Source organism: Zalophus californianus, chromosome 14 (assembly GCF_009762305.2).
Source record: "Zalophus californianus isolate mZalCal1 chromosome 14, mZalCal1.pri.v2, whole genome shotgun sequence".
Taxonomy (NCBI): Eukaryota; Metazoa; Chordata; class Mammalia; order Carnivora; family Otariidae; genus Zalophus; species Zalophus californianus.
Window position 1 is genome coordinate 47,153,273 of NC_045608.1, and position 19,679 is coordinate 47,172,951.

General features: G+C 41.9%; 1 long non-coding RNA gene across 2 annotated transcripts in view; it reads left to right on the forward strand.

Annotated features, from left to right (window-relative positions):
* Nucleotides 1–12,401, forward strand: part of LOC113912273 — a 134,228-nt gene extending 121,827 nt beyond the window's left edge. For both annotated transcript variants that reach the window (XR_003516776.1, XR_003516777.1), the window contains exons 6-8: nucleotides 2,537–2,798; nucleotides 3,551–3,737; nucleotides 12,066–12,401. This is a non-coding gene — a long non-coding RNA (uncharacterized LOC113912273). The remainder of the gene's footprint in view (nucleotides 1–2,536; nucleotides 2,799–3,550; nucleotides 3,738–12,065) is intronic.
* The last annotated feature ends 7,278 nt before the right edge of the window (nucleotides 12,402–19,679 follow it).

Consider the following 19,679-nt stretch of genomic DNA (forward strand, 5'->3'; position numbering starts at 1 on the left):
TTTTTATTGACTCAAGTAATATAAGCCCTTCATAAATAATTCTGAAAATAGAGAGAAGAAGAAAATTGCCCATAATTCTCCCACTTAAACACAATAGCTATTATTGTTTTGGAGCAATTACTTTGGGTCATTTTCAAATGCCAAGTTTTGATGTGATTTTAAGCAAAACATACAAACAACTTCGTACTTTGCTTTTCCACTTAATGCATGTCAGAAGCATTTCAGTATTATTACTTCAGTAAATATCTTTTTAATTGTTACCTGAGCAGCTGGAACTTTTTAGTCCCTCCAGTTGATTTTTCCATGTCTCCTATAGAAATGGAGATGCCATATTCATTTAACTATTCCCATATTTGGGGGCAATAGATCAAACTCATTTTTCACTCTAGTAAATCCCATGATAAACTTCTTTATAAGACTTTGCCACATATACGATCATTTCTTTAGGATAAATTCCCAGAAATTACCCGGTCAAAGTGCACGAATACTTTAGGACTCGGTATTTCCTGTTGCTCTTCAAAACTGTTATGTCAGTTTGTAATATCGCCTAAAATGTTGGAGGGCTCATGCTTTAAAAGGGTCTTTTTTCCTACTAAATAGGCAGTAGCGAGTGTGCTTCATGTGTGCAGTTTGATGATGCTGACAAATATCCCGGAGATAAACATTTTGGACTTCCAAGGTGTTCCCCTGCCAATTGTGTTTAACATACAAAAGTGACTTCATTATAGCCATTCCTTCTACATGTGCCATAAAGTATGAAATTCTTTGCCTGGCTGTAATGTTCTATCTCATCAGACCTCGTAAAATGCATTAGCGTCACACCCCCTCAGTTTGGCTGTGAACTTTGAAGATGCTGTGGATTTCTCTTCCACATTACACAGAATTTGGCGGGTATCCCCTTGTTGGGAATAACACCTTCGGAAAATGGGAACATACCGAGTAGAAAGAAAGTACATTTTCTAGGAAAAGAATAAGAACCCAGAGAGATGGAGTGAGAATTGTACCACAGAGCCCCAGCAGCAGATGTTTTGGGTGTTGAAACTCCCACCAGAACAGCTGCAGAAATGTAGAATCACATCTGGGTGTGTGACGCGGCTGCATCATTACCTACCGACAGCAAAACAGCCAGATGCTTTCCATTCATTTTAAGGACCAGGCTTCAGGTCTGAACCTGTGAATGGCTGGGCTTCCCAACTGACGACTTATCAATTGCCCAGGCAGTTCACGAAAATGTGGCCTCACAGGCGCCTTAAGGACAGATCTGGGTTACGGCAGGTAGAGGCAGAGTGCCGCTGCTGTGCGCCCAGACCCTGGGCTCTGGGTCTGCTGTGTGGCTCGAGAATGAAGTCGTCAAAGCCCTTGCCCACAACGGCGGCAGCGTGGCTTGTCACTGATGTATGAGGCTTCGGAGGGCTCCTACTGTTTTCTTTCTCCTCGAGTTCTTCCAATCCTCTCTCTCTCTCTGTCTCTCTCTGTCTCTCTCCTCCTCCCCCAATCTCCCTGTTATAAGTTTTTTTTCCCCAGGCAGCTGAACAAATAACTGGATGATCATTCTTGTAGCAAATAGTTCATAAGGCTCCTGGATGAATACTGGGATTTTTGAGTACCTGGCTATTTTCTCCTGTCATTGCTCTCCTCTTACACTGACAGTTACTGTGACAGTCGAGTGAGAATGGCTCCTGGTGACAGGGCTCCACCCCGCAGATGGACTGATCAGAGCCCTCAGCAGCCTCCCTGCTTCCCTGATTGAGTACAAAGTGTGCAGGGCAGCTCACAGGCCCCAGGGGGAAAATCGTTCAATATATAAATCTCAACCCCAGGAGAAAAAGGTTACTCATTGTATAAATCTCAACACATACAATGGTCAAGGGACAGGTTTCTTGCAGAAACAGCCTGTCCACCCCACACCATGGAGTGAGGGGAAGCCGATGCGAGACACATTTGCTGAAACCTGGGGACTTCTGGGTTAGATTCAATGTTAACAAGCACCCTGAGAAACAAATAATGGTTTAAGACTTAGAATTTCTAAAAAACTGTGGAAAGTATCTTCTAGTCTTTGAAGTCACTCACATCCATAAAAATGCTTCATCTGACTTAACCACCACCATTTTATAGTTATCTTCTTGTAGAAACCTCACATTTATTATTAGAAATATGTTTCTTATGCCAAAGGGGCAAACCTTTCATATGGGGCTTGAAAATGTAGGAGGCCAAGCAGTTTGTCTTTTCAGCCCACCTGAGGTTTGCATCCATCCTGGTCGTCATTCAGAGTCTGCGCAGTACGCTGCCATCAGGGGAGAGCCGCAGAAAACAAAGGGAGCCACAGAAGTGGATAAGCGCCACCAAAGAGGTGTTTGGGGAGAAAAAACTAGAGGAGAGAATGAAATAAACGCAGAGTTAGACCCAGGCTTTTTTTAAAAAAAGTAATAATATTAACTAGTATTTACTGAGTGCTTACTATGAGCCAGGCAATGTTCACAGTTTACAATGTTTACGGTTATTGAGGTGGGTACTAATGTTATCCAATCTTGCACAGTAGGGAATGGAAACTCAAGGAGGCGAAATCACCAAGTTTGACGGTGCGGTTCAACTGCGGATCCCACACACTTCACCTCCATGATCCACCTGTCTTGGACCGCGCACTACTGTGCCTGCGCCTCACGGGATGAGGCTAACCCCACAGCTCCAGGCTTCTGGCAGCGGAGGTCATCAAAGGCGGGTGACCGGTTATGTTGAACAAAAACGATCTTAGAGTGGAAGAAAAGTTGGGGTGTTGTTCACATCCCTTGGGACCCACGGTGGGCATCTCTTATTGAAACGCTTCTTATTCAGTAATAAAAAGATAAAGGAGGGTTTATTGAGGTGCACCAACTGCTGTAGGAGGGACAGAGAAATCTAAGATGTTTGTCCTACCTTTAAGGCATTTATAACCTGGTGAGAAGATTAGCAGAGATAGAGGAAAGATTAAGAAATGTTCGAGATCATGCAAAAAAGAGCTATAGAGGTTTATACCCAAGGTGGAACACTAAACGGTACAAGTTTCCTGAAACTCGTGGGCAGAGTCAACATCTCAGCCATGCGGGTTTGGGGAAAGTGTACAGGGAGAGAGAGGAGGGATCTGAATTGTATTTGGAAAGATGCAAAAAACTCCAAATATAGAGGAAAGGAGAAGCATTCCAGAAGTTTGGAATTTGGAGAAAAGGGTGAAGATGAGACATGATGTTATGTTTGGAGAGCAGCCATCTTGTGTAGAGCATAAGGCAGAAAATGCTGCAAAGTAAACCTGGGATCAGATTGCAGAAAGTCTTGGTTATCCTAGACCAGGAAGGTGGAATGGCCACACTGCTTGTCAGCTGGGACACTGATTTTAATAAGTGGGCTTGTGTGAGCTCAGACAAGACTATGGGGCACAAAAGAATTGGAGCCAGAGTTGAACAGCAACTTAGAATGTCTATGTGTATGTGGTTTGTTTTTCATAACTTAGAACATTTAGCAACTGCATGGAGTATTGTCTTACATACTGATCCTGGGTTGATAAAAATCTCTTTAGCTACTGGCCAACTCAAACAGAACAACAAGGAGGGATGCTTCAAAGGATGCCATGTGACAACCTTCACCACAGAAATACGTATTCCAGAACTGACCAGTAGAACTTCATAACTAGCTCTTCACTATGGATTTATTAAGATCAGAAGAAAAGACATGAAAAGAGGAAGATCAACTGGGTCTGTTTCAAGGTACATGTTGAAAATTTAGTAGTGGACTCTGCAGCATGAGGAGGCAGCCTTCTGAGTAGAACCTGAAATGTTGTAAAATGGGGGAACCAAACTGGGTGACCATGTCAGATTCCTGTCCACGAGGCAGGTGCAGTGACTCCAGCAGAGTCTAATTTAGACACAGCTAAGTTTTCAAAGCTGGGGTAGGCCATACAGTGTATTTAGCCCAGTTTCTCATCTCAAGAAAGGTCTTGATGTCCAGCAGGCTAAGTGATCTGCCTGAGATCTCTCACATTGATTAGGGGATGGCCGTGAGGTGCAATACCAAGCCTGGGTATCTGCTTTGCAGGCACTTCTGCTACTACGTGCAGACTTAAGAATTCCTTCTTGGGGGCTTGCAGTCTATGGTCTCTCTAGGAGGCAAATCTTTTCAGGACTATGGCAACAATATCATATTGTCACTGTTGACAGTCTGAAGAGTTATCGGATACAGTTATGCTCGGGTAGGTGATTACAAGGACCAAATATAATTGAAAACAGTTGAGGTACAGTTTTTTTTTCTTAAAATTTTTTTATTGTTATGTTAATCACCATACATTACATCATTAGTTTTTGATGTAGTGTTCCATGATTCATTGTTTGTGCATAACACCCAGTGCTCCACGCAGAACATGCCCTCTTTAATATCCATCACCAGGCTAACCCATCCCCCCACCCCCTTCCCCTCTAGAACCCTCAGTTTGTTTTTCAGAGTCCAAGGTCTTTCATGGTTTGTCTCCCCCTCCGAATTCCCCCCCTTCATTCTTCCCCTCCTGCTATCTTCTTCTTCTTCTTTTTTTCTTCTTAACATATATTGCATTATTTGTTTCAGAAGTACAGATCTGTGATTCAACAGTCTTGCACAATTCACAGCGCTCACCATAGCACGTACCCTCCCCAATGTCCATCACCCAGCCCATCCCTCCCACCCCACCCCCACTCCAGCAGCCCTCAGTTTGTTTCCTGAGATTAAGAATTCCTCATATCAGTGAGGTGATATGATACATGTCTTTCTCTGATTGACTTATTTCACTCAGCATAAGATAGAAATGTAGGGATCCAAAGGGTTACGTGCACCCCAGTGTTTATAGCAGCAATGTCCACAATAGCCAAACTGTGGAAAGAGCCAAGATGTCCATCGACAGATGAATGGATAAAGGAGATGTGGTGTATATATACAATGGAATATCATGCAGCCATCAAGAGGTACAGTTTTTTATAAAGATTTCTTTATTTATTTTGAGAGAGGGCGCACGAGCAGGGGGAGGGGCAGAGGGAGAGGGAGGAGCAGACTCCCTGCCGAGCAGGGAGCCCAACTTGGGGCTCAGGAGCATGAGATCATGACCTGAGCTGTAATCAAGAGCTGGACGCTCAACTGACTGAGCCACCTAGGTGCCCCTCAGGTTCTTTTGGTTGCAGACTCTCCAGAAGTCGGTACATTTTCCTTAGTTCCAATGTTATTTTTCTTTCAGTCCAAGCCAGATTTTTTCCTACATAATCTAAAAAGCAGTTCCTTCCTACCTGATTGTCCAATGCTGCTCTTCCATTTCTGGCAAAAGGGCACCTGTGCTGGCTCTGCCTGGATCTCCTCTCATGGTTTCTAGCTTCAACAGAAGTCTTCCCAGTTATTTATTCAAACAGTCTGACTTCCCTATTTATTCTCCTCTCCTCTCTCTTCTATCTACTTATTCCTGTATATTCATCTACTTAGTATTATTTTTTGTATTTTTTTTTAAAGATTTTATTTATTTATTTGAGACAGAATGAGAGAGAGAGCACATGAGAGGGGGGAGGGTCAGAGGGAGAAGCAGACTCCCTGCCGAGCAGGGAGCCCGATGCGGGACTCGATCCCAGGACTCCAGGATCATGACCTGAGCCGAAGGCAGTCGCTTAACCAACTGAGCCACCCAGGCACCCTAATTTTTGTATTTGTTAAAGTATTCTATATGAGCATAATTTTAAAAAATCAATGCAACCAGAAGTCATAGAATCTAACCCAGCAGCACCTGTCTCAAATCTCGAATTCTCCCCAGGCCCTCTTCTCTCTGTATCCATTGGCAACCGCTGCTACGTCTTTTAGGTCTTCTCTTATGTACACTCATATTTTTAAACAATTTGCTAATATTGTTAATTCTGGATTTACCTCTTTTAGACATTACCTATTACTTCATATGATGGTAGTGGAGCTTTTCTCTAATTACTCACCCCCCCCCCCCTCCTCTCAACATGTTTATGCCACGTTTGTTTGGTTTCTGTCCAGGGCTTACCTTATTGTGGTTATGTAAATATTCTTTACTACTGAGCAAATAAGTACTACACAGTACCCCCCCCTTACCTACGGGGGATACACTCCAAAACCCCCAGTGGATGCCTGAAACGGCAGATAGTACCCTACCCTATGGATACTATGTTTTTTCCTGTACGTACACACCTATGATAAAGCTTAATTTATAAATTAGGCACAGGAAGAGATGAACAACAATAACTAATAATAAAATAGGATAATTATAACAATATACTGTAATAAAAGTTATGTGAATGTGGTTTCTCTCTCTCTCTCTCACAATATCTTATTGTACTGTACTCACCCTTCTTCTCGTGATGCTGTGAGCTGATAAAATGCCCACATGAAGAGGTGAGGTGAGGGGAATGACGTAGATATTGTGACATAGTGTTAGGCTACTACTGACCTTCTGACCACCAGTCAGAGAGAGGATCATCTGCTCTAGACTGTGGTTGGCCATGGGGAACAAAAACTGTGCAAAGTGAAACCGTGGATAAAGGGGTTATTTATCCAAAGCTCAAACAAGTATTCTCAGTTCTAATTTTGAAATTCCACAGAAAAAGCATATTCTATAAACATGCATCAATTTTCCAACCTAGAACATTCAACAGGACTGATGGATGGGGAGTGGAGTAGAGGGGCTTACTGTGTTTGCTTTTAGTTTATTGTATATCTTTTCCCCCAGAAATTAATAATTGTCTTTTCCCTCCATTTGTTTAGTATTCTATGAACCTATGACTAATTTTTTTTCAAGTTCTCTGACAGTTGTGTAAAATGCTTCTCATGCAGTTTTCCACAAGTTGTGTTTATCAAATAATCTAGAATCCCCCCACTTGCCCCTACCCCATCTTGGAGACTCTTCTCCTAAAGTTTTTCAATCCCCTGTACTCTGCACTGGTTGCTTTTCAGGCTCATTGCACCCTTGCCTTGGGATTTCTTTTCTCTGTTTTCCTGCGATTGATTTTCTCCTCTCTCCTTTTTTGTATTCCAAATTGTTTTTCCTTATAACTAAGAAAGAATTTTGGTGAAGCACTAATTCCAGTTAACACCAGTTAAGCACTGACATCTTGAGAAAGGGTGTGTGGGAGGTGTGTTTTTTTAGTCTTTGTTTTTCTGAAAATGTTTTTATTCTACACTCATGCTTTATTAAGAGCTTGGCCTGCTGTAGCCATAGACCCAGAATTGTTTCTACTTCAAAATATCAGAGGCATTGCTGTATTGTGATTTGGCCTCAGTGTAGCTTGTTAGAGGCACAATGACATTTTTATTTCCTGTCCTTTGTGATAGGCTTTCTCTCTGCAAATTTAAGATCTTATATCTTGTATTCTGAAATTTCATGGTGTTTGTCTTTGTGGAGTTTTGTTTTTGTTTCTCAATACACTATGTTGGACACTGTCTTGAATCTTGTCTTCCAGGGGTGTCTGGGTGGCTCAGTCGGTAAAGCGTCTGCCTTCGGCTCAGGTCATGGTCCCAGGGTCCCGGGATCGAGCCCCGCATCGGGCTCCCTGCTCCGCGGGAAGCCTGCTTCTCCCTCTCCCACTCCCCCTGCTTGTGTTCCCTCTCTCGCTGTGTCTCTCTCTGTCAAATAAATAAATAAAATATTAAAAAAAGAAACATGTTTTCCAGTTCTGAGAAATTAAAACAATTGTTTGATCATTTCCACACTTTTATTTTTTCAATTTTCTCTTTCTGGAATTCCAGATGTTGGACACAGTAGATTGGTCCTCTAATTTTCCTTTCTCCCCCTAGTCCATTTTATTTATTTATTTTTTTAACTTTTTGAGGAGAGTTACTCAACCTTATCTTCCAAGTGTCCTATTTTCTATTTTCTATTTTGGTTATTATATCTTTAATTCCCCAAATTCTTCTTTTGCACCCTGATTATTCTTTTTTTGTTACATCCTATCTTGTTTTGCAGAGGCAATATTTTCTCAAAACTTTCTGAAGATAATGATTATAGGATCTTTTTCTTTTGTTCCCTCTACTGCCCCCCCTGTCTTCTTAGCCCCTTAAAAATGTTTATTTGTTTAGTTCTCTTTTTGCATTTTTGAGAGCTTCTTCAAATGTCTGGTGATCTTTGAATGTTCATTCCTGGTTAAGAACTGTTGCAGTAAGAAGCCAATAGGAAACTCTGTGCGCAGGGGGGTGGCTCGTCCCTTGGTAAGTGTTGTTAGGAGGTGAGCTGGCTTAGTTGATGAAGAACAGTTCAGATGGAGTCTCTGTGGAGATTTTCTCCAGGACGAGTGAGTTTCTTTGGAGAATTTTCCTTTATGCCTCTCATGTTCCATGAGCAGAGGCAGGAAGGGTGCTTGGAAAATAGACTTTCACCCAAGTGCCTTGTCTTCAGCCTAGCGCTTGGCTCCCCAGCTACTATGCCTGTTGTTACCCGAGTCTGGAGATTCTCTGGTTCAAGTTCTCTAAAGAATACATTCTTGCCTTCCTGAAAGCGATGGAGCAGGGATGGGTTGGTGGGGGCCAGTGAGCAGGGCTGGTGCTTGGTGGGGGAAGAGACATAGGCACTGCATATGCAGACTTTCAGTCAGCACCTCTTTTCCGGGCCCATGCCTCACACCCAACTATGGAGGAACCTGAAGAGTCCATGTGCCCAACCTCTCTGGGTTTGGTGGGTGCTGAGCTACTTGCCATTTCTCTATTACTTTGTATCCCCCCCCGAAGTGTGTTGACAGTTCTCATTCACTGCTGTTCCCTGTCCAGTTCTCAGTGACCTGTGGGTTTACATCTTTTTAATTCTTCCACTGGCATTCTGTCCAGGTTTGGGATGGGAGAAGAGATAAATGTGTGTACTCTACTTACCATGTTTGACCAAAATTCCCTTCTGTTTATCTGAATTTTAGATCACACATAGCAGATTGGAGGCACAGGGGGCACCAGAGATTGTAGTTCATGTCTGGTTTGTAGGAAACAAAAACTTCTTTGTGTCTCAGAGGGCCCTCGCGGGGAGCAGCCCTGCCAGGTGGCGGCCTGCCTGGTGGTTGGGTCTGCTGGCCTCTGAAATCCTTCACTGTGCCTGGCTTGAATGTAGCCAGGGCCAGAGACACCTCAGGGAATCGTCCCCCTGTGAGCAGCTGCTGGAACATCAGACGTCCGAGCATGGGAGACGGACTTCTAGAACGGCTTTTGTGTAATTAATTAAGGTCTGGAGCAGTAATTTTCCTATTTACTCATAATGTTCATACTTCAAACTGCCCATCACATTTATTAAGGGGAGAAATAAACAAAGAAACAAACCTGGGGTTATGTTTCATGGAAAGCTTGTCAAACAGGAAAGCATTACATACGCTTTTTCTTCTTACCTGCCTCCCTCAGCTCGAGGGTGCTACCAGTGCAGCAGAACACTGGTACTTATTTCTACATACCACATGGCCTGGACAGGAGCGTTGCTTGTTATAAGAATGCAACGAATATAGGGGGCCTGAGTGGCTCAGTCGGTTAAGTATCTGCCTTCAGCTCGGGTCATGATCCCAGGGCCCTGGAATTGAGCCCACATCGGGCTCTCTGCTTGGTGGAGAGCCTGCTTCTCCCTCTGCCTGCCGCCTGCCTATCTGTGCTCTCTCTCTATCTCTCTGTCAAATAAATAAATAAAAAATCTTTAAAAAAAAAAGAATGCAATGAATATAAACAACAAAAGACAGTCAAGATTTAGCAATCAAGAAAGAGCCATACAGAAAATGGTATAAGGACAAAACAATCATAATAAAAATCTACCCCACCCAAAACACCTCAGAGATAAAACCCACTCTCTTTTCTTTTGTTTGTTTTGTTTTCAACCAGGGGAGGAAACTTTGCTTTGAGTGGCTGAATTTCCAAAAATTCTGAAGAGACTTATTATGAATTGATTTGTGCCCGCAATTTCTTTTTTTATCTCCATAATATTCATTAAATGTCATTGTTATGTTACAAAAAATATAATGCATCAACAGAGAATTAAAAACAGGGCTTAGATGCACATCTATTTCTTTCTAGGCAAAGCTTGGTAAGCCTTTGGATGCTACTTGAAACGTATGAAGGTTCCTTGGACGGGCAGAATTACGTGCCCCTCCAGTTTCATATATCGAAGCCATAACTTCTAGTACCGTAGAATGTACTAGAATGTTCTAGTATGTATGCATCTAGTATCTATGCATAGATGTATGCATCTAGTATATATCCCATCTCCAAATACAGTATAGACTATATATACCTAGAAAACAGGTAATTAAGATTAAATAGGTCATATGGGTGGGCCCTGATCCAATCTGACTCGTGTCCTTAGAAGAAGAGGGAATTTAGATACACAAAGACACAAGGGATGCATGCACTCAGTGAGAAGGCAGCCATCTGCAAGCCAAGGAGAGATGCCTCAGGGGAATGAAACCTGCTGACACCTTGACCTTGGGCTTCTGGCCTCCTTAACCGTGAGAAAATAAATATCTGTTGTTTAAGCCACCCAGTCAGTGGTATTATGTTAGGGTAGCTCTAGCAAACTAACACAGTTCCTAGACCTTCTACCCTATTTGATTTAAAATCTGAATATAATAAAGTGCATAGAAAAACTAAGAATCAGACACTTCTAAAAGTTAACTTTTGCTAACCAGTAGCTGAAAAGTCAGGCATTAGATCACAATTCCTAAATGTATCATGCATGAAACCGCTTTGGCTCTGTCACCTGTGAGCTGAAGATCTAAGGTGTTGAGTTGGCCTTGGCTTTGGCTTCAGGGTAGGAACTTGGAACCTCAGACTCTCCCTGGAGTTGCCCTCAGGGCTGGTCCTCAAGTGGAAAATGAGACATCTCTAGGCCTGGCAGAGGAGCGATGGGAGTACCTGGAAAGTCCCAGCATGGTGGGGACTAAACCAGAAGGTCTTAAAGAAGAAGGGAAGAGTAGATTGAGGGTGTTTCCTGGTGGTGGGTGTTACTGATGGAAGTGGATTCAGGGGCCCATCCTCCTGTCTCATACACCAGTCAGCACAGAGAGAAGCACAACTTGGGCTTTTGGAATACTGCCATGGGCAGCTTGAGAAATGGCCCCTCACTGAGAAGATCTTTAATTGGCAGAGCCTTCTGGTGGCACCTGGGCAATATGATTTCTATAATTCAGGATGAAGGAGAAAGGAAAAAAGCACTGTATTCATTTAGCTAGATACTAGAAGTGCTTGTATTTGGGCAGTAACTGGGCTGAGGAAAGAGCTTGGCATTGGCCTGGTTGCAGCCTCCAGCCAGGTGGTTGCATGCTGTCATGAGTCATCAGAAAGACGTCATGTTTAGGCTGTATTCACCAGCAGAGTGTGTTACCCTCTCTGTTACCCTAGTGCTCATGTTGACCAAGATCCTAGATACAAACAGAGAACAACAAAGAAGAAGAAAATTGAGGGGGATAGGGAAGAGAGAGGCCGAGATGGAGATTCAGGGAGACACAGCAAGAGACCCAGAGAAACCACACAAAGACAAAGAACAAGCAGAGAGAGGTAGGCAGTCACGGGGAAAGCAAGCCACCAGCTCTAGACCTCAGATTCCATGAGCTTCTCATGGATCCCATGTCAGATCTGTTCTCTTCTCCACCTCGGAGCTGGTTGAAACCCCATTGGAGTGTCATGGCTTAAGGAAGCCCATGGGGTGTTTGCACTTGTGATGTGGTTCCTAGTGGACACCCTGTGAATTCACTGAAGTGGAGCAAAAAGAATGTGGGAACCAAGTTAATATGTTTAGGTTTTATTAAATTGATGGTTATGCCTGAGATGCATTCATGTGAGGTGGATGTCTTGTTCAGGCAGGAGAATTAAATGAAGAAGTGAAATCTGGGGGAGGCCAACAAGACTCGGGGCAAGGGATGTTCGTTCTTCCTAAATGAGTCTTTATTGTAAGAGTGCTGCTTTTTCTCTGGTGCTTGTTAAATACTGTATTTATGCTGTGTATTTGTATACAGTGGGATTAAGGGACCAAACTGAATTACTGATGATGGTTGCTTGAAGGGGTGTTTGACTAGGAGATTTACAGAGCGTTCTTAATAATCTTTTTTATTTATTTATAGAATGTTATCATTCTAAACGTACAGTGCTGCCATCTCTTAGGAAAAATGCTTTCTATTTGAGGACCACCAGCTCTGCATGTTGATTTGAAAAGAGATAAAAGAGCATCTGGCCACCATAGTACAGGCTGCACATTCCCTCCCTCTTCATTATGCCGAGAGCTGAAGCAATTTTTGCTTCTTTCCTATTTATACAAATAAAGAGAACGATTTGGGAAATATGTCATGCTGGCATTAAATACCACCAGTCTTGCTGTGTTGAAATGTACACGTTCCATTAACAACAATTATATTGTATAATTAAGGTTTTGGTCCCCAAAGTCTGACTCGGAAACTTCCTCAAATACTAATGGGTTTATCGAAGACATGTTAAAATAAATATACCCATCCCAACACCCGCCTTGTGCTTCCCACCCCTGCACCCCCCCAAAAGTACCACCAGTACCTGTGCCAATAACTTGGTTTGCAATGAATGTGGTGTTCAAGTGCCCTCTAGTGTAGCTGTGGCTGAGATTAATAGGAAAATAGAAAAGAAGCTTTGAAAAGGCAGATGCCTGTAAGCAGAGCCATCATTCCATACACTTTATGGGGCTCCTATGTACAGGGTCCACATGAAAGAAACTGAGCACAGGTAGACCATTTGAAATGTCCCCTCCAGAATGGGGCTCTCTGTGTAATCTTATTATGCTGGTCTTCACAATTCTTTTTGTGGGGCTCTCAGTTTAGGTTTAGATGGAAATTTCCTGAGGCTTATGCAATCCTGGCACACACACATGTGTAACCAGCCACAGGGAAAGGGCTAATGAAGTTCAAGCCCTTGCACCTGGGAGTACCTCTTGACCCTGTGGCCTCAGCATGTTTCACTCTCCCAGCAGCTGGAGAGAGCTCTGACCTCTGTCTCACCAATGAATGTTGCTGGTGGGGACAGTAATGGATTTCTAAGGGCAATTAACATGGTGACAGGGTTTATAAATGATAGATTATGACAACACTCCCTGCTATCGGGTTTTTTCCTTTGATGACTGCGTGGCTATCAATAATGATCGCACTAGCCAAATCCTGCATTTCTAGCCATGATCAAGACTAAAGAAAAATCCTAGAACAGATTCACATCTTACCCAGGAGAAGAATTGTTGACCCAAGGGCCCCAGTGACACAAGTCAGGTATAGAGGAGGGAGATACACCTGAATCAGGGACACTAGTCTGGGTAAAATCCTAGTAGTTGGATTTGGTGGGCATCTGTGAGCACAGAAACAATGTGAAGAGCAAGAAAGTCATCTTCCTAAATTTATGAGTATGCTTATTCTGAAAAAAACAGCTGTGGCCGGAAAAGTTCAGGCCAACTGGCTGCTCCATTGTTCCTGGATGGGTAGTGTGTGGGTGCTGTTAAAAACAAGACTGTTGGCCCCAAATGGAGTCACTTATGCTAAGACCCATGCCACCAAACCAAGACTTAACTTAATTACCATTTCTGTTCCTCCAGAAATGGAATCTCAAACCTGTCAATCAGGAATTGACTGATCAGCATTAGTGAGGGAATCTGCCTGATACACTCCAGATATCCCCCAAAGAAAAATAACCCTGCAATAACCAATCTCTCTCTCTCTTTTCTTTTTCTTTTTTTTTTTGGGTAGTATAACTTCCTGTTGCTGTTCTCTCCTGTCTATAAAAGTCTTCCATTTTGTATAGCACCTTGGAGCTCTTTTTATCTGCTAGATTGGATGCTACCTGATTCATGAATTGTTGAGTAAAGTCACTAAGATCTTTAAAATTTACTTAGTTGAATTTTGTTTGTAAGTGCATATATGTGTTTCCTTGCTGAAGGGTCAAAATGAGGTAGATTTTCTTCCAGAATTGTGTGAGTGTAGAGGTGCAATCTCTAGAAAGGCCTACAAATAATATATGATTTTGTATCTCGTTATTCTTCACAATCCCTGGGACAAAAATTGCTCAGGATAGAAAATGGAAGCATGTTGAAAATTTTGGTAGTCTTCCTAGAAATCTAGAAGCATGAGCAAGTTGTAGAGGTAAAAATGTTAAGGGGGTTGAATAGGTATAAATGGGCAAATTCATACTAAGATTAAGGTGAGTAGGACAAGATGAGCTATTTTTTGGAAGACCCTGTGGCAAAACCTATTGATTACTTATCCCAAATGGACCACCCCATTTCTTCCTTCTTAGTAGAGCACTGCATTTGTTTAGCAATTGGGTTTACAGGAGCGCCAAAGACCCCTCTCCAGCCCCAGAGGCAAATGTTTATTACTACAAGACAATTGTGGGTAGTGTACAAGAAGCCTCTGGGAAATGTCTCCCTTGAAATACATAAAGAGAAGCATGAGAGGAACACCTTCTTCTTTGCTGGATTTCATGTCTGCGTGTACCATCTGGAATTGCTACAGCCAACTTGCAAATATAAAGGAGGGCTTTGTTAACCTGCTGAGCACAGCAGAGTGGAAACATGCAGAGCACCCAGCTCCTGGGAACTGACCACCTTCAGACTCTGCTACATAAGGTAACACATTTTTCTTGTGATTTTAAGCCACTTTTCACTGGATTTCCTGTTAACTTGCAACTGAAGGCATCTCCACTGATACAACCACTATTTGGAACAGTGCATAATAAGAGTGTTGGCTTTGAATAATCAACACAATCAGAAAACAGTTCCAATAATGCAATTAAATAAAATGAGGAGAGTGGATGACATAGTCTTTAAGCTCCCAATTGGTCCTGACATGCCATGCTCTAATCCTTGGATCTTTCTGTCATGGAATAAATTAGTGATTACAAAAAACTAAGAGTTTATGAGAACTTTTGGGCTAAAGTATTGATCAAACTTTGGGCATTGTGAGTGAAATATTCTTTGTGTGCAAGTCAGAGATTGAAATTCTTACTTTACAAAGCATGGAGTGAGATATATTGAGAAGTCTGCTTAAGCAAACCAATCATTATAATTGACAAGAGAACTGTAAATTGTTTCTAATGATGTATTTTGAATTATCACATCCTATTTAAGAATATTCATCTAAATGTCATCTCAAGACAAGCTATGAGTATATACTATCTGCCATAAAGTTGGAATCATGTGTGAATTTTATGACTAATGATCCTAAATAAGTAAGTAGGGTTTTCTGGACAGACTTAGGCTATACTTTGTAATGTAGGTATGTACTTTATAATGTATTTATCAGGCAATGTTTTCTTTAATTTACTTTAACGTTGACAGTCTTGGTAAGGGAGAAAAAATGATGATGTCTGAATATATATGAATAGAGTTTATTATTGTAATAAGATAAAATTTAAGAAAGGTAAATCAGTTATATACTAAGTTATAGGCATATTGGTCACAAATGAGAAACAGTTCACAGAAAGTGACTATAATTTATAGAGGGAACTTATTCCCAGATTTTCCAAGTTAATATCAATTTCAAATATTCTCTCCCATTTTAATACCAATGGGAATTGATTTTTAGCTTGGGAAATGCAGTCTGTCAGAGGAGACAATGTGCATAAACTCTACCCTGCAGCAAGTACTCAAGTGTGTGTGGGGTCAGGGAGAAGGAAGAGGTAGCTGGAGGGGACCCGAGCAGGGGCCCTGGATCTGCAAGCCAGAGGGACCTTCTCCCTGGCCTTCCCCCTCTCCCAGCAGTGATCACCTCTCCTTAGGGACACTAGAAACGCTCTCCACTATTTTCGCCTTAGTAATACTACCCTTCACTTCTCCATCTGGGAAAAGTATGCAGAACAAGTTTGGCTTTCCCACTGGTTCCTCCCCACCTGGAACTTGGGCTCTGCCAACTTTTTTTTTTTAATAATTTTTTATTGTTATGTTAATCACCATACATTACATCATTAGTTCTTGATGTAGTGTTCCACGATTCATTGTTTGTGCATAACACCCAGTGCTCCACGCAGAACGTGCCCTCTTTAATACCCATCACCAGGCTAACCCATCCCCCCACCTCGCCCTCTAGAACCCTCAGTTTGTTTTTCAGAGTCCATGGCCTCTCATGGTTCGTCTCCCCCTCCGACTTACTCCCCTTCCTTCTTCCCCTCCTGCTATCTTCTTCTTCTTTATTTTTTTCTTAACATATATTGCATTATTTGTTTCAGAAGTACAGATCCGTGATTCATCAGTCTTGTACAATTCACAGTGCTCACCATAGCACATACCCTCCCCAATGTCTATCACCCAGCCATCCAATCCCTCCCACCCTCCCACCACTCCAGCAACTCTCGGTTTGTTTCCTGAGATTAAGAATTCCTCATATCAGTGAGGTCATATGATACATGTCTTTCTCTGATTGACTTATTTCACTCAGCATAACACCCTCCAGTTCCATCCAGGTCGTTGCAAATGGCAAGATCTCATTCCTTTTGATGGCTGCATAATATTCCATTGTGTATATATACCCCATCTTCTTTATCCATTCATCTGTCGATGGACATCTTGGCTCTTTCCACAGTTTGGCTATTGTGGACATTGCTGCTATAAACGTTGGGGTGCACGTACCCCTTCGGATCCCTACATTTGTGTCTTTGTGGTAAATACCCAGTAGTGCAATTGCTGGATCGTAGGGTAGCTCTATTTTCAACTGTTTGAGGAACCTCCATACCGTTTTCCAGAGTGGTTGCACCAACTTGCATTCCCACCAACAGTGTAGGAGGGTTCCCCTTCCTCCACATTCCCGCCAACATCTGTCGTTTCCTGACTTGTTAATTTTAGCCATTCTGACGGGTGTGAGGTGGTATCTCGTTGAGGTTTTGATTTGGATTTCCCTGATGCCGAGCGATGTTGAGCACTTTTTCATGTGTCTGTTGGCCATTTGGATGTCTTCTTTGGAAAAATGTCTGTTCGTGTCTTCTGCCCATTTCTTGATTGGATTATTTATTCTTTGGGTGTTGAGTTTGATAAGTTCTTTATAGATTTTGGATACTAGCCCTTTATCTGATATGTCATTTGCAAATATCTCCTCCCATTCTGTCGGTTGTCTTTTGGTTTTGTGGACTGTTTCTTTTGCTGTGCAAAAGCTTTTTATCTTGATGAAATACCAATAGTTCATTTTTGCCCTGGCTTCCCTTGCCTTTGGCGATGTTTCTAGGAAGAAGTTGCTGTGGCTGAGGTGGAAGAGGTTGCTGCCTGTGTTCTTCTTTAGGATTCTGATGGACTCCTGTCTCACGTTTAGGTCTTTCAACCATTTGGAGTCTATTTTTGTGTGTGGTGTAAGGAAATGGTCCAGTTTCATTCTTCCGCACGTGGCTGTCCAATTTTCCCAACACCATTTGTTGAAGAGACTGTCTTTTTTCCATTGGACATTCTTTCCTGCTTTGTCAAAGATGAGTTGACCATAGAGTTGAGGGTCCATTTCTGGGCTCTCTATTCTGTTCCATTGATCTATGTGTCTGTTTTTGTGCCAGTACCATACTGTCTTGATGATGACAGCTGTGTAAAAGAGCTGGAAGTCCGGAATTGTGATGCCGCCAGCTTTGCTTTTCTTTTTCAATATTCCTCTGGCTATTTGGGGTCTCTTCTGGTTCCATACAAATTTTAGGATTATTTGTTCCATTTCTTTGAAAAAGGTGGATGGTATTTTGATGGGGATTGCATTGAATGTGTAGATTGCTCTAGGTAGCACTGACATCTTCACAATGTTTGTTCTTCCAATCCATGAGCATGGAACGTTTTTCCATTTCTTTGAGTCTTCTTCAATTTCTTTCATTCACTATTTTATAGTTTTCTGAGTACAGATCCTTTGCTTCTTTGGTTAGATTTATTCCTAGGTATCTTATGGTTTTGGGTGCAATTGTAAATGGGATCGACTCCTTGATTTGTCTCTCTTCTGTCTTGTTGTTGGTGTATAGGAATGCCACTGATTTCTGTGCATTGATTTTATATCCTGCTACTATACTGAATTCCTGTATGAGTTCTAGCAGTTTTGGGGTGCAGTCTTTTGGGTTTTCCACATACAGTATCATATCATCTGCAAAGAGTGAGAGTTTGACTTCCTCTTTGCCGATTTCGATGCCTTTGATTTCTTTTTGTTGTCTGATTGCTGTGGCTAGGACTTCTAATACTATGTTGAATAGCCGTGGTGAGAGTGGACATGACTGCCACGTTCCTGACCTTAGGGGAAAAGCTCTCAGCTTTTCCCCATTGAGAATGATATTCGCTGTAGGTTTTTCATAGATGGCTTTTATGATATTGAGGTATGTACCCTCTATCCCTATACTCTGAAGAGTTTTGATCAAGAAAGGATGCTGTACTTTGTCAAATGCTTTTTCTGCATCTGTTGAGAGGATCATATGATTCTTGTTCTTTCTTTTGTTAATGTATTGTATCACGTTGATTGATTTGCGGATGTTGAACCAGCCTTGCAGCCCAGGGATAAATCCCACTTGGTCATGTGGATAATCCTTTTAATGTACTGTCGGATCCTATTGGGCTAGTATCTTGGTGAGAATTTTTGCATCCATGTTCATCAAGGATATTGGTCTGTAATTCTCCTTTTTGATGGGGTCTTTGTCTGGTTTTGGGATCAAGGTAATCGTGGCCTCATAAAATGAGTATGGAAGTTTTCCTTCCATTTCTATTTTTTGGAACAGTTTCAGGAGAATAGGTATTAATTCTTCTTGAAATGTCTGATAGAATTCCCCTGGGAAGCCATCTGGCCCTGGGCTTTTGTTTGTTGGGAGATTTTTGATGACTGCTTCAATTTCCTTAGTGGTTATAGGTCTGTTAGGTTTTCTATTTCTTCCTGGTTCAGTTTTGGTAGTTGATGCATCTCTAGGAATGCACCCATTTCTTCCAGGTTATCTAATTTGCTGGCATAAAGTTGCTCATAATATGTTCTTATAATTGTTTGTATGTCTTTGGTGTTGGTTGTGATCTCTCCTCTTTCATTCATGAATTTGTTGATTTGGGTCATTTCTCTTTTCTTTTTGATGAGTCTGGCCAGGGGTTTATCAATCTTGTTAATTCTTTCAAAGAACCAGCTCCTAGTTTCGTTGATCTGTTCTACTGTTCTTTTGGTTTCTATTTCATTGACTTCTCTTGATCTTTATTATTCTCTTCTCCTGCGGGGTTTAGGCTTTATTTGCTGTTCTTTCTCCAGCTCCTTTCGGTGTAGGGTTAGGTCGTGTACTTGAGACCTTTCTTGTTTCTTGAGAAAGGCTTGTATTGCTATATACTTTCCTCTCAGGACTGCCTTTGCTGCATCCCAAAGATTTTGAACAGTTGTGTTTTCATTTTCATTGGTTTCCATGAATTTTTTTAATTCTTCTTTAATTTCCTGGTTGACCCATTCATTCTTTAGTAGGATGCTCTTTAGCCTCCATGTATTTGAGTTCTTTCTGACTTTCCTTTTGTGATTGAGTTCTAGTTTCAAAGCATTGTTGTCTGAAAATATGCAGGGAATGATCCCAATCTTTTGGTACCAGTTGAGACCTGATTTGTGACCTAGGATGTGATCAGATCTGGAGAATGTTCCATGGGCACTAGAGAAGAATGTGTATTCCGTTGCTTTGGGATGGAATGTTCTGAATATGTCTGTAAAGTCCATTTGGTCCAGTGTGTCATTTAAAGTCTTTATTTCCTTGTTGATCTTTTGCTTAGATGATCT